At 36.7% G+C, this 14,008-nt stretch overlaps 1 long non-coding RNA gene across 1 annotated transcript in view; it reads right to left on the reverse strand.

The window, feature by feature from the left end:
* Positions 1-10,204: 10,204 nt before the first annotated feature.
* Positions 10,205-14,008, reverse strand: part of LOC113884688 — a 47,666-nt gene continuing 43,862 nt past the window's right edge. Inside the window, exon 5 of the long non-coding RNA XR_003508970.1 lies at positions 10,205-10,519. This is a non-coding gene — a long non-coding RNA (uncharacterized LOC113884688). The remainder of the gene's footprint in view (positions 10,520-14,008) is intronic.

Below are 14,008 nucleotides of genomic sequence, written 5' to 3' on the forward strand. Positions count from 1 at the left end.
GGCAATAAGGAGTTCATGGTTTGAGCCACAGTCAGCTCCTGGTCTTGTTTTTGCTGACTGTATAGAGCTTCTCCATCTTTGGCTACAAAGAATATAATCAATCCGATTTTGGTGTTGACTATCTGGTGATGTCCATGTGTAGAGTCTTCTCTTGTGTTGTTTGAAGAGGGTGTTTGTTATGGCCAGTGCATTTTCTTGACAAAACTCTATTAGTCTTTGCCCTGCTTCATTCCGTATTCCAAGGCCAAATTTGCCTGTTACTCCAGGTGTTTCTTGACTTCCTACTTTTGCATTTCAGTCCCCTATAGTGAAAAGGACATCTTTTTGGGGTGTTATTCCAAAGGGTCTTGTAGGTATTCATAGAACCGTTCAACTTCAGCGTCTTCAGCATTACTGGTTTTTAATATATATATTTTTAAATGTTTTATTTTTATCTTATATTTTATTTGTGTTTTTTGCTTGCTTTTAACTTTTTTGTTTCTTTTTTATTGTTTTTGTGAGTTTGTTTTCTTCCATTTTTCCCTTATCTTTTTATTTTCCTCTTTTTGTTTTGTTTTGTTAGTTTGCCTGCACGCGAAGTTTGTTCTGTTAGTGTACCTGCATGCTAAGTTGCTTCAGTTATGTCCAGCTCTGTGCAATCCTATAGACTGCAGCCTGCCTCGCTTCTCTGTCAATGAGATTCTCCTGACAAGAATACTGGAGTGAGTTGCCATGCCCTCCTCCTAGGGCACCTTCCAACCCAGGGATCCATCCCACATCTCTATGTCTACTTGCATTGACAAGTGGGTTCCTCACCACTAGCGCCACCTTGGAAGCTCTTTTGTTAGTTTAGCACTTACTGATTGTTCTCATTTTTTAAAATATATTTATTTTTCTATAAAGGATAACTGCTTTATAATATTGTGTTGGTTTCTGCCATACATCAACATGAATCAGCCTTTGGTATACGTATGTCTCCTCCCTCTTGAACCTCCTTCCTACCTCCCACCCCATCCCATCCCTCTAGGTTCACAGAGCCCCAGGGTGAGTTCCCTGAGTCATACAGCAAATTCCCACTGGTAGTATATTTTACATATGGCAGTGTATATATTTCCATGCTACTCTCTCCATTTGTCCCACCGTCTTCTTCTCCCCACCCCACCCCCAAGTCCATAAGTCTGTTCTCTATGTCTGTGTCTCAATTGCTGCCCTCCAAATAGGTTCATCAGTACCATCTTTCTAGATGCCATATATATGTGTTAATATACGATATTTGCTTTTCTCTTTCTGACTTACTTCACTCTATATAGTAGGCTCTGGGTTCATCCACCTCATTGGTACTGACTCAAATGTGTTCATTTATATGGTTGAGTAACATTCCATTGTGTATATATACTACAGCTTCTTTATCCATTCACCTGTCAATGGACGTCTAGGTTGCCTCCATGGCCTAGCTATTGTAAATACTGCTGCAATGAATATTGGGGTACATGTGTTTTTTCGATTATGGTTTTCTCAGGGTATATAACCAGTAGTGGGATTATTGGGTCATATGGTAGTTTTATTCCAGTTTTTAAAGGAATCTCTATATTGTCTTCCATAGTGTCTGTTTGAATTTACATTCCCACCAACAGTGCAAGAGGGTTCCCTTTTCATTGCATCTTCTCCAGCTTTTAATGTAGGTTTTTTGATGACAGCCTTTCTGACTGGTGTGAGGTGGTATTTCATTGTAGTTTTGATTTGCATTTCTCTAATAATAAGCGAAAATTAACAGAGTCAGACACAACTGAGCGACTGAACTGAATAAAGAGCAATGTTGAGCATCTTTTCACGTGTTTATTAGCCATCTATACTTCTTTTTTGGAGATATGTCTGTTTAGGTCTTTTGCCCACTTTTTGACTGGGTTTTTCTTTTTTATGGTATTGAACTGCATGAGATGCTTGCACATTTTGGAAATTGGTCCTTTGCCTCTTGTTTCATTGGCTATCATATTCTCCCATGCTGAGGGTTTTCTTTTCACCTTGTTTATAGTTTCCTTTGCTGTGCAAAAACTTTTAAGTTTAATTATAATCCACTTGTTTATTCTCATTTTTATTTCCATTACTCTAGGAGATGGGTCATAGAGGATCCCTTTGCTGTGATTTATGTCATAGAGGGTTCTGCCTATGTTTTCCCATAAGAGTTTATAGTTTCTGATCTTACATTTAGGTCTTTAATCCATTTTGAGTTTACTTTTGTGTGTGGTGTTAGGAAGTGCTCTAATTTTATTCTTTACACATAGTTGTCCAGTTTTCCCAGCACCACTTTTTGAAGAGATTGCCTTTTCCACATTGTATATTCTTGCCTCCCTTTTCAAAGACAAGATCCCCATAGGTGCATGGGTCTATCTCTGGTCTTTCTATCTTGTTCCATTGGTCTATATCTCTGCTTTTGTGCCAGTACCATACTGTCTCGATGACGGAGCTTTATAGTATAATCTGAAGTCAAGAAGGTTGATTCATCCAGCTCCAATCTTATATCCCAAGATTGCTTTGGCTATTCAGAGTCTTTTGTGTTTCCATACAAATTGTGGATTTTTTTGTTCTAGTTCTGTGGAAAATGTCGTTGGTAATTTGATAGGGATTGCATTGAATCTGTAGATTGCATTTGGTAGTATAGTCATTTTCACAATATAGACTCTTGCAACCCAGAAGCATGGAACACATCTTCATCTGTTTATGTCATCTTTGATTTCTTTCATCAGTGTCTTACAGTTTTCTGTATACAGCCCTTTTGTCGGCTTAGGTAGGTTTATTCCTAGATATTTTATTCTTTTTGTTACAGTGGTAAATGGGATTGATTCCTTAATTTCTTTTTCATTGTTAGTGTTCAGGGATGCAAGTGATTTCTGTGCATTAATTTTTTATCTTGTGACTTTACTAAATTCATTGATTAGCTTTAGTAATTTTCTGATAGTATCTTTAGGGTTTTCTATGTATAGTATCATGTCATTTGCAGACAGTGAGAGTTTTGCTTCTTCTTTTCCAATCTGGATTCCTTTTATTTCTTTTTCTTTTCTGATTGGTGTAGCTAGGACTTCCAAAACTATGTTGAATAACAGTTGCAACAGCGGGCACCCTTGTCTTGTTCCTAATCTTAGAAAAAAAGCTTTCAGTTTTTCACCATTGAGACTATTGTTTTCTGTGGGATTATCATATGTGGCCTTTATTATGTTAAGGTAGGTTCCTTTCATGACCACTTTTTGAAGATATATTATCATAAGTGGGAGCTGACTTTTGTCAAAAGCTTTTTCTGCCTCTATTGAGATTATCATATAGCTTTCATCTTTTTATTTGTTAATATGGTGTATCACACTGATCGATTTGCATATACTGAAGACTTCTTGCATCCCTGGGATGAACCCAACTTGATCATGGTGTATGATCTTTTTAATATGTTGTTGAATTCTGTTTGCTAGAATTTTATTGAGGATTTTTAAACTATGTTCATCGGTGATATTGGCCTGTAATTTTATTTTTTTTCTGATGTCTCTGTCTGGTTTTGGTATCAGGATGATTGTTGCCTCATAAAATGAGTTTGGAATTGTTCCTTTCTCTGCAATTTTTTGAAAGAGTTTCAGAAGGACAGGCATTATGCTTTCTCTAAATGTTTGATAGAATTCATTTGTGAAGCCATCTGGCCCTGGTCTTTTGTTTTTGGGGAGATTTTTGATCACTGTTTCTATTCCAGTGCTTATAATTATAGTGTTCATAATTTCTATTTCTTCCGGGTTCAATCTTGGGAGGTTGAACTTTTCTAAGAATCTGTACATTTCTTCCAGGTTGTCCATTTTATTGCCATATTTTGCTCATAATAGTCTCTTTGTATTTATGCATTGTCTAATATAACCTCTCCTTTTTCATTCTTAATTTTTTTGATTTGATTTTTCTCTCTTTTTTTTCTTGATGAGTCTGGCTAGTGATTTGTCAATTTTGCTTATCTTCTCAAAGAAACAGATTTTAGTTTCATTGATCTTTACTATCATTTCCTTCATTTCTTTTTCATTTGTATCTGCTCTGGTCCTTGTGATTTCTTTCCTTTTAAAAATTTTGGGGGGTTTTGGTTCTTCTTCCAGTTGTTTTAGATGTAAAGTTAGGTTGTCTTTTCTACATTTTTCTTGTTTCTTGAGGTAGGATTTTATTGCTACAAACTTCCCTCTTAAAACTGCTTTTGCTGCATCCCATAGATTTTGGAACATTGTGTTTTCATTGACATTTGTTTCTAGAGATTTTTTTTCCCCTTTTATTTCTTCAGTAACCTGTCCATTATTTAGAAACAATTGATTTAATTTCCATGTGCTTGTGTTTTTTACATTTTTTTTTTCCTGTAATTGATACCTAGTCTCATAGCATTGTGGTCAGAAAAGATGCTTGATATAATTTCAGTTTCCTTAAATTTACTGAGGCTTGATTTGTTTTCCAAGTGTGGTCTATCCTGGAGAATGTTCCATGTGCACATGAGAAGAAAGTGTATTCTTCTGCATTTGGATGGAATGTCCTGAAGATAACAATTAGGTCAGCCAGTCAGTCAGTTCAGTCACTCAGTCATGTCCGACTCTTTGCAACCCCATGAACTGCAGAATGCCAAGCCTCCCTGTCCATCACCAATTGCAGGAGTGTACCCAAATTCATGTCCGTTGAGTCCATTGATGTCATCCAACCATCTCATCTTCTGTCATCCCCTTCTCCTCCTGCCTTCAATCTTTCCCAGCATCAGGGTCTTTTCAAATGAGTCAGCTCTTTGCATGAGGTGGCCAAAGTATTGGAGTTTCAGCTTCAACATCAGTCCTTCCACTGAACATCCAGGACTGATCTGCTTTAGGATGGACTGGTTGGATCTCCTTGCAGTCAAGGGACTCTCAAGAGTCTTTCCCAACACCACAGTTCAAAAGCATCAATTCTTCTGTGCTCAGTTTTCTTTATAGTCCAACTCTCACATCCATATATGACTACTGGAAAAACCATAGCCTTGACTAGATGAACCTTTGTTGACAAAGTAATGTCTCTTCTTTTTAATATGCTGTCTATGTTGGTCATAACTTTCCTTCCAAGGAGTAAGCATCTTTTAATTTCATGGCTGCAGTCACCATCTGCAGTGATTTTGGAGCCCCCCAAAATAAAGTCAGCCACTATTTCCAGTGTTTCCCCATCTATTTGCCATGAAGTGATGGGACTAGATGCCATGATCTTAGTTTTCTGAATGTTGAGCTTTAAGCCAACTTTTTCACTCTCCTCTTTCACTTTCATCAAGAGGCTCTGTAGTTCTTCTTCACTTTCTGCCATAAGGGTGGTGTCATCTGCATATCTGAGGTTATTGATATTTCTCCTGGCAATCTTGATTCCAGCTTGTGCTTCTTCCAGCTCAGTGTTTCTCATGATGTACTCTGCATATAAGTTAAATAAGCAGGATGACAGTATACAGCCTTGACGTACTCCTTTTCCTATTTGGAACCAGTCTGTTGTTCCATGTCCAGGTCTGTTGCTTCCTGACTTGCGTACAGTTTTCTCAAGAGGCAGATCATCTGGTCTAATATGTCACTAAAGGCTTGTATTTCCTTATTAATTTTCTATTTTGATGACCTGTCCATTGGTGTAAGTGGGGAGTGAAAGTTGTTTACTAATACTGTGTTACTGTCAGTTTCTTCTTTTATGTTTGTTAGTGTTTGCATTTGTATTGAGATACTCCTATGATGGGTGCATAAATATTTACAATTGTTATAGCTTCTTCTTGGATTGATACTTTGATCATTGTGTAATGTCCTTCCTTATCTCTTCTAATGTTCATATTTTAAGGTATATTTTGTCTGATATGAGAATTTCTACTCTAGCTTTGTTTTGATTTCCATTTGAATGGAACATCTTTCTCCATCTTCTCACTTTCAGCCTGTATGCGTCTCTCAGTCTGAAGAGGGTCTCTTGTAGACAGCATATACATGGGTCTTGTTTTTGAATCCATTCAGCCAGTCTGTGTCTTTTGGTTGGAGTGTTAAGTCCATTTACATTTAAAGTAATTATTGATATACATGTTTCTACTGGAATTTTCTTGTTTTGTTTGTTTTGATAGGTCTTTTGCTTCTCTTGTGCTTCCTGTCTATAAAAGGCCCCTTTAGTATTTGTTGTAAAGCTAGTTTAATGTGAAAGTCGTTCAGTCGTGTCCAATTCTTTGCCACTCCATGGACTTCTCTCAGTCCACGGAATTCCCCGGGCCATAATACTGGAATGGGTAGCCATTCCCTTCCCCAGGCGATCTTCCTGACCCAGGAATTGACCAATGTCTCCTGGATTGCCTCCGGATTTTTGTTTTTAACAACTGAGTTATCAGAGAAGCCCTGAGAAAACTAGTTTGGTGCTAAATACTCTTAACTTTTTCCTACTGAATAGTTTTGATTTCTCCGTTAATTTTGAATGAGATTCTTGCCAGGTAGAGTAATCTTGGTTGTACATTTTTTCCTTTTCAGTACTTTAAATATATCCTACCATTCCCTACTTGTCTGCAGAGTTTCTGCTCAAAGATCAGCTGTTAATTGTATGGGGTTTCCCTTGTATATTACTTATTGCTTTTTTATATTAAAATTTCAGCTTTATTGAGATACAGTTGACATGAAACATATTGAAAGTTTAAGGTGTTTAGTATGATTTGATACTCATATATATTATGAAATGATTACAACAATAAGTTTAGTTAACACCATACAAGCAGTTTTCTTTTTAATATAATAGATGTACATTTAATTGATTTTATTAATCTTATATCCTATGCAAATATATTTAAAATTTTGTATTTCATACATTGCTATTAAATGTCCATAGGGCATTTAGAAAACCTGGCAACAAGATAAACATTACTAAATTTCAAAAAGTAGAATTCTTTTTTTGTGTGTGTGATTCAGTTATACATATACACATATATTATTTTGGAAATTATTTTCCATTATAGATTATTATAAGATATTGACTATAATTCTGTGCTATAGAGTAAACATCTGTTGCTTGTTTCATATATTATTTTTAATTTAGAAATTTAATGTTCTATTTACACTGAATCAAACATATGGAATCAAAATGTCATAAATTTTTTAGTTATGCAAAAATTCATGTTTTCTAAATATATAGAATACATATTATTTATATATGTACATACAAAGCTTTTCTACTATGCTGGATGAAGGCTTGAGACAGAACATTTTTTTTAAAAAAGAGATGGAAAAACTGGAAAACATAAACCAAATGAAAAGGGAGTACTGAATATGAACTAGGAAAAATGAAACAAACTAGATAAAAGTAAAAGATTCTCATATAGCCCAGTTGTTTTTAAACATATCTGTTCATTGGAAACATATCTGAAGCTGTGGCAAAAAAAAAAAAAAAAAAAGAATACCAGGCATTTGTATTTTTCAAAAAAATTCCAAGATACTCTGATATGCATCTGGGTTCAAAAAAGTGATAACGGGTTTTTCTGTTAATTGGTAGTTTTGATGATATGTGCTGTGCTGTATTTAGTCACTCAGTTGCATCTGACTCTGTGAACCCATGGAATGTAACCCACCTGGTTCCTCTGTCCATAGGGATTCTTCAGGCAAGAATACTGAAGTGGGTTGCTTTGCTCTCCTCCAAGCGATCTTCTCAACCCAGGGATTGAACCCATGTGTCCCACATTGCAGGTGGATTCTTTATTGTCTGAGCCACCAGGGAAGCCCTAGAATACTGGAGTGGGTAGCCTATCCCTTCCCCAGGGGAACTTCCAGTTCCAGGAATCAAATTAGGGTCTCCTGAATTGCAAACGGATTCTTTACTAGCTGAGCTATCAGGGAAGCCCTTTGATGATAGAGAATTCTATTATTTTTCTGTTGACCAATCATGATACGATGGTATTAACTAATAGTTACATAATCACAATAGTAAAAGATGTTTATCAGTTTTCACAATCAATAGCTAGATAAAAATTAACAGACAATTACAGTTGCAAGCCATAATGGAAACAATTAACCTAACAATATAAAATAATTATGTACAATTTGGGGGATCAAACAGAGTGATGTGGTAAGAGCATACATTTACATGTCTTCATCCTCTCTGCCAGTCTATGTCTTTTGTTTGGTGCATTTAATCAATTTACATTTAAGGTAATAATTGAGATGTATGATCCTATTACCATTTTCTTGATTGCTTTGGGTTTATTTTCTGTAGGTATGTCTCTTCCTTCTTTCTTCTTGCCTAGAGAAATTCCTTTAGCATTGTTGTAAAGCTTGTTTGGTGGTGCTAAATTCTCTTAACTGTTGCTTCTCTGGAAAGCTTTTGATTTCACCAACAAATATGAAGAAGAGTCATGCTGAGCAGAGTATTCATGATTGTAGGTTCTTTCCTTTCACCCTTAAATGTGTCATGCCATTCCCTTTTGGCTTCTAGTTTCTATTGAGACATCAGCTGATAGCCTGATGGAAGTTCCTTTGTATGTTATTTGCTGCTTTTCCCAAGTTGCTCTTAATATTTTATCTCTGTCTTTAATTTTTGTCATTTTGATTACTATGTGTCTCAGTGTGTTCCTCCTTGGTCTTACCCTGCCTGGGACTCTCTATGCTTCCTAGACTTGGTTGACTATTTCCTTTTCATGTTAGGGAAGTTTTCAGCTATTATCTCTTCAAATATTTTCTTAGATCCTTTCTCTCACTCTTCTCCTTCTGGCACCCCTCTAACACAAATGCTCATGCATTTAATGCTGTCCCTTAGGCCTCGCAGAGTCTCTTCATTTCTTTTTTTCTGTATTCTGTTCTATGGCAGTGATCTCCACCATCCTGTCCAGGTCATTTATACCATTGTACTTCTGCCTCATTATTCTGCTATGGATTCCTTCTAGCATATTATTCATCTCTGTTTACTTATTTTTTAGTTCTTCTGGGTATTTGCTAAACATTTCTTGTATCTTCTCAATCTTTGCCTCCATTCTTTTTCCAAGATCTTGAATTATATTCACTATCATTATCCTGAATTATTTTTCTGGGAAGCTGCCTATCTCTGCTTCATTTAGTTGTTTTTCTGGGAATTTATCTTGTCCCTTCATTTGGGACATAACTTTCTGCTTTTTCATACTGATTAATTTTCTGTAATGATTGTTTTAGTCACTATGGGATTGTGGCTCTTCTTGCTTTTTCTGCCTGCCCTCTGATGGATGAGGTTAAGAGGCTTGTGTAAGGTTCCTGATGGGAGGAACTGGTCTGGTGGGCAGCACCTTGCTGAGTAAAACTTTAATTCAATTATCTGCTGATGGGTGGGGTCGCACTCCTGCCATGAGGAAACCCAACCCTTGAGTCTATAGCTCTATTGGTTCAATTCAGTCTCTCAGTTGTGTCTGACTCTTTGCAACCCCACAGACAGCAGCACACCAGGCTTCCCTGTCCATCACAAGCTCCTGGAGCTTGCTCAAACTCATGTCTATCAAGTCAGTGATGCCATTCAACTATCTTATCCTCTGTCTCCCCATTCTCCTCCTGCCTTCTATCTTTCCCAGCATCGGGGTCTTTTCCAGTGAGTCAGTTCTTTGCATCAGGTGGTCAAAGTACTGGAGCCTTAGCTTCAGCATCAGTCCTTCCAATGAATATTCAGGACTGATTTCCTTTAAGATTAACTGATTGGATCTTCTTTCAGTCCAAGAAACTCTCAAGAGTCTTCTCCAACACCAAAGTTCAAAAGCATCAATTCTTCAGTGCTCAGTTTTATTTATGGTCCAAGTCTCACATCCATACATAACTACTAGAAAAACCATAGCTTTGACTAGATGGACCTTTGTCAGCAAAGTAATGTCTCTGATTTTTAATATGTTGTCTAGGTTAATCAAAGAGTTTCTTCCAAGGATCAAGCATCTTTTAATTTCATGGCTGCAGTCACCATCTGCAGTGATTTTGGAGCCCAAGAAAATAAAGTCTGGCATTGTTTCCCCAACTATTTGCCATGAAGTGATGCCCCAAAACAGATGCCATGATCTTTGTTTTTTGAATGTTGAGTTTTAAGCCAGAGTTTTCACTCTCCTCTTTCACTGAGGCTCTTTCAAGAGGCTCTTTAGTTTTTCACTTTCTGCCGTAAGGGTGGTGTTATCTTCATATCTGAAGTTATTGATATTTCTCCTGGCAGTCTTGGTTCCAGCTTGTGCTTCATCTAGACTGGCATTTCTCATGATGCACTTTGCATATAAATTAAATAAGCAGGATGACAATAGACAGCCTTGGCATATTTTTTTGTGTGTAGGTGGTTTTTTGGGGGGTTGTCCATGGGAATCCTCTCTGTTGATGACTGGATTTATGTTTCTGTCTCGCTTGTTGTTTGAGTGAGGCTTCCTGTACTGGGTGCTGCTGGAAATTGGGCAATGTTAGGTCTTGTATACAGGTGGAAGCCTTCATGGGAATTCTTACTATTTAATACTTTCTGGGGTTTGGAGTTCTGTGGTAGTCAGGGTCCTGGATTCAGCGCTCCTGCTCCAAAAACTCAGGACTGATCTCTGGCTAGAAAACTGAAATTGCACAAGTCATTTATTATGGCATTAAAGGGGGTTAAAACACACACACACACACACACACAAAATGAGAAGCAAAAGACAAACCCCAGATAAATGGTACATACAAAGTCAGACATTAAAAACAAAAACAATGGAACATACACACACATACACACACCCAAAGAATACCAAAACAATCCAAAGAAAAGAAAGTACAAGATAGTGACCTGGCAAACAAAGAAAACCAAAAATGATATAAACCAATTAAAAACAAAACTGACTAAAACACAAACTAGAAAGCAAAACCAAAACAAAGTGCCAACTGAGGAATAAAGCAAAGAAAACTAAACAAACTAACAAACATGTTGAAAAAAGAAAGCAAGGAAGGAAAATAGAAAAGCAAAGTTAAATAGAAGTATGTAAAAAAGATATATATATATATATATATGAATAACTACAGCGGGAAAAGAACAATAAGAAAAAACAAAACCAAGGGGAAATTTTTAAATTAGGAAAAAGATTTTTAAAATAAAATTATATATTAAAAAAAAAAAACCCAAAGAACTGCAAAAGGCCAACATAGATGTAGAAGTATATGAAGGAAATAAAAAGTGCTATTTAAAAACAGTTCTCAAAAGCTTAAATATGCTAATAGTAACAATCAAATCAACAACCACAGCAACAGAGGAAGAAGAAAAATCCAGAACCAACTGCAGAACAAATCAAAATATAAGAATAATAATAGATGTTTTTCTCAGATATCATCTGCCAGTGTCCTTTCCCTTGCTGTGATCACAGTCCATCTCTGTGTCCCTAGGATGCCCTCCTATACTGGGCTGCTCTCTGGACCTGCTATGGGGACAGCTCAGACTGTAATGTGGTCATATTGTTACGTATTCTTGCCTCCAAAGTGCATATCTGCCAGAGCTACTGCTTTTTCTTTTGTGGGGCCTCGCATTGTCCTTTTATATATTCCATAGACACAGAGTCTACCTAGTTGGTCATGTGGATTTAATCTGTAACTTGTACAGCTGGTGAGAAGGTTTTCTATTCTCTCCCTTATCCACACTGCCCCTGGATTTCAACTGTGGTTTTAAGTCCACCTCTGCATTTGGATTCTCCACAGGAGTTTTCTCCTTAGGCTGCCCTGGAGGAGTTGGGTCTGACCCAGTGAGGACCTACAAAATGGACTATTGGGAAGAAATGGGTAAATTCTTGGAAAGGTACAGTTTTCAAAGATAAAATCAAGAAGAATTAATAATATAAATAGACCAATCACAAGTAATGAAATTAAATTTTAGTTAAATATCTTTCAACAAACAAAAGTCCTGAATCAGATGGCTTCACAGATGAATTCTCTCAGACATTTAGAGAAAAATTAACACATATCCTTCTCAAACTCTTCCAAAAACTTGTAGAGAGAAGAACACAAGGCCAGACAAAGATATCACACACAAAAAAAATTACAAGTCAGTGTTAGAGACACAGTCACAAAAATCCTTAACAAAATACTAGCAAACTGAATCTGACAATGCACACACAAAAAAAATCATACAGTACAATCAAGAGAGATTTATGCGAGGGAGGCAAGGATTGTTGACTATATGGAGTTCAAGAGCTTTAGAATCCAACACTTAGATTTCAACTCCAGCTCTGCCACCTATTAGCTATGTGCCATTTTCTGGAAATAATAATGGTATTTGCATGATAGGATTGCAGTTTATTCTTTGAGGCCTCAATACCAACTGTCTTTAAACAACAGCCCAGAATAACTGTACCCTGTCACACAGCCTTGTGAAAGTACTACGGAGAAAAATAGAGCATTAAGGAGGAAGGAGACCACCAGAAAGAGTTTGCAGTTTGATACAGGGTGGTTAGGGGTCTTACTGAGAAGTTAACATCTGAACAAAGGCCTGAAGTAGGTCAGGAAATGAGACATGTGGATACCTGGAGGGAAAGAATTCTAGAGAGGAAGGAGCATGCACAGAGTATTGGAGGAATAGCAGGAAGCCCAATATCCTAGAGTACATTAAGGAAGGAGAGGAGTAAGGAAGATGAGGTCAAATGATATAGGACCTTCCAGATAAAGGGAGCTAATGGGGTAGTTCCGAGCTCACGAGTAATGTGATGCAACTTAGGTTTTGAAAAGATTCATCTGGGTGATATTGTGAAAATAGATATTAAAGGATTAAGTACAAAAGTGAGAGACTCTGAGGCAACTGTGATAATCTAAGTGAGAAACCATGACCCAACTGGACCAAGGAGGTGGTGAGAGGCATTTTGTTATAAACATATTTTTTTTCATATAGATACACAAAAATAAGTATTCAAATATATATAGAATGCTGAAATATATTTTCTAATAGAGAGTGAAAAAGAAATGAAAATGAAAAAGAAGAATGAAGTCAAGGATAAACCAAGGTTTTATCACCAGAAAAAAAAAAAATGGAAAGATTGAGATGACATTTGGAAGGATGAGAAACTCTATAGGAAGAATGTTTGGGGAATTTGAGTTTAAACATGTCAAGATGGAGATACCTATTATACATGCACATGGAGATGTCAAGTAAACAGTTGCATATTCACACTATGGAGTCCAGGGACGGATTGCATCTCTAGTCCTTTTTGCCACAGAAGGTCACAGGATTACTGCATGGCCAGAGCACCAAAAAGAAATGAGTGTAGACAGTGAAGCGAGGTCATGGCTATGAACGTTGGCAATTCAAAAATTTAGAGGTTGGAATGATACTGATAAAGGAAACTTCAGAGCAACCATCCAGTAGGTAGAAAATAATGGTGACTGCAAAGTGAAAATAGTGTTTCAAGAAGTATAGGTCCACTGTGGCTGAGAACTTATGAGAAATAAGGACTGAAAACTGACCACTGGATTTAACAATATAAAGTCAGCATTGTGACCAGACACAAAAGCAGACTCAATGGAGAGGTAGGGCCAATGCATAGAAAAAGGGAGAACGAAATTGAGAGAAAGAAATTTCTTCAAATAAGGCATACAAATTATTAGTTCAACATGAACAGTTTAAGAAAAGCAATTCAGGACCACAAGCAGTTTCCACTTCATCAGCACTAGGATGGCTAAAATAAATAAATAAATAACGAGAGATTGAGATGAAGTGAAGAAATTCTCTTATATTGCTGGTGGAAATGTAAAAGTGTTGCAGCTGCAGGTGGAAGATGGGAATAAGAGAAGAAGAGCAAGTAGAGGAAGATTTAGGAAGGGTAACACAACAGATGATAGTAACTGTTTGGGTGTCTAGAATGATAGAGAGAAAGAATTAAAATGAGTGAAATTAAAACACACACCATTTCTTGACCTTGTTAGGATACTTCATCAAAGGGACATTCCTCTCAGAGAGTGATGCACCCTAATGGTGTGTGTTTTAAGACTGCAATGCCCAGTATGCTGACCTCTAGTCACATGTGAATGTTTCGATTTAAGTGAAGAAAAAGCATACAAAGTAAAAAAAAAAAAGAAAAAATAAATAA

The sequence above is a fragment of the Bos indicus x Bos taurus genome, chromosome 3, assembly GCF_003369695.1.
Source record: "Bos indicus x Bos taurus breed Angus x Brahman F1 hybrid chromosome 3, Bos_hybrid_MaternalHap_v2.0, whole genome shotgun sequence".
Lineage (NCBI taxonomy): Eukaryota > Metazoa > Chordata > Mammalia > Artiodactyla > Bovidae > Bos > Bos indicus x Bos taurus.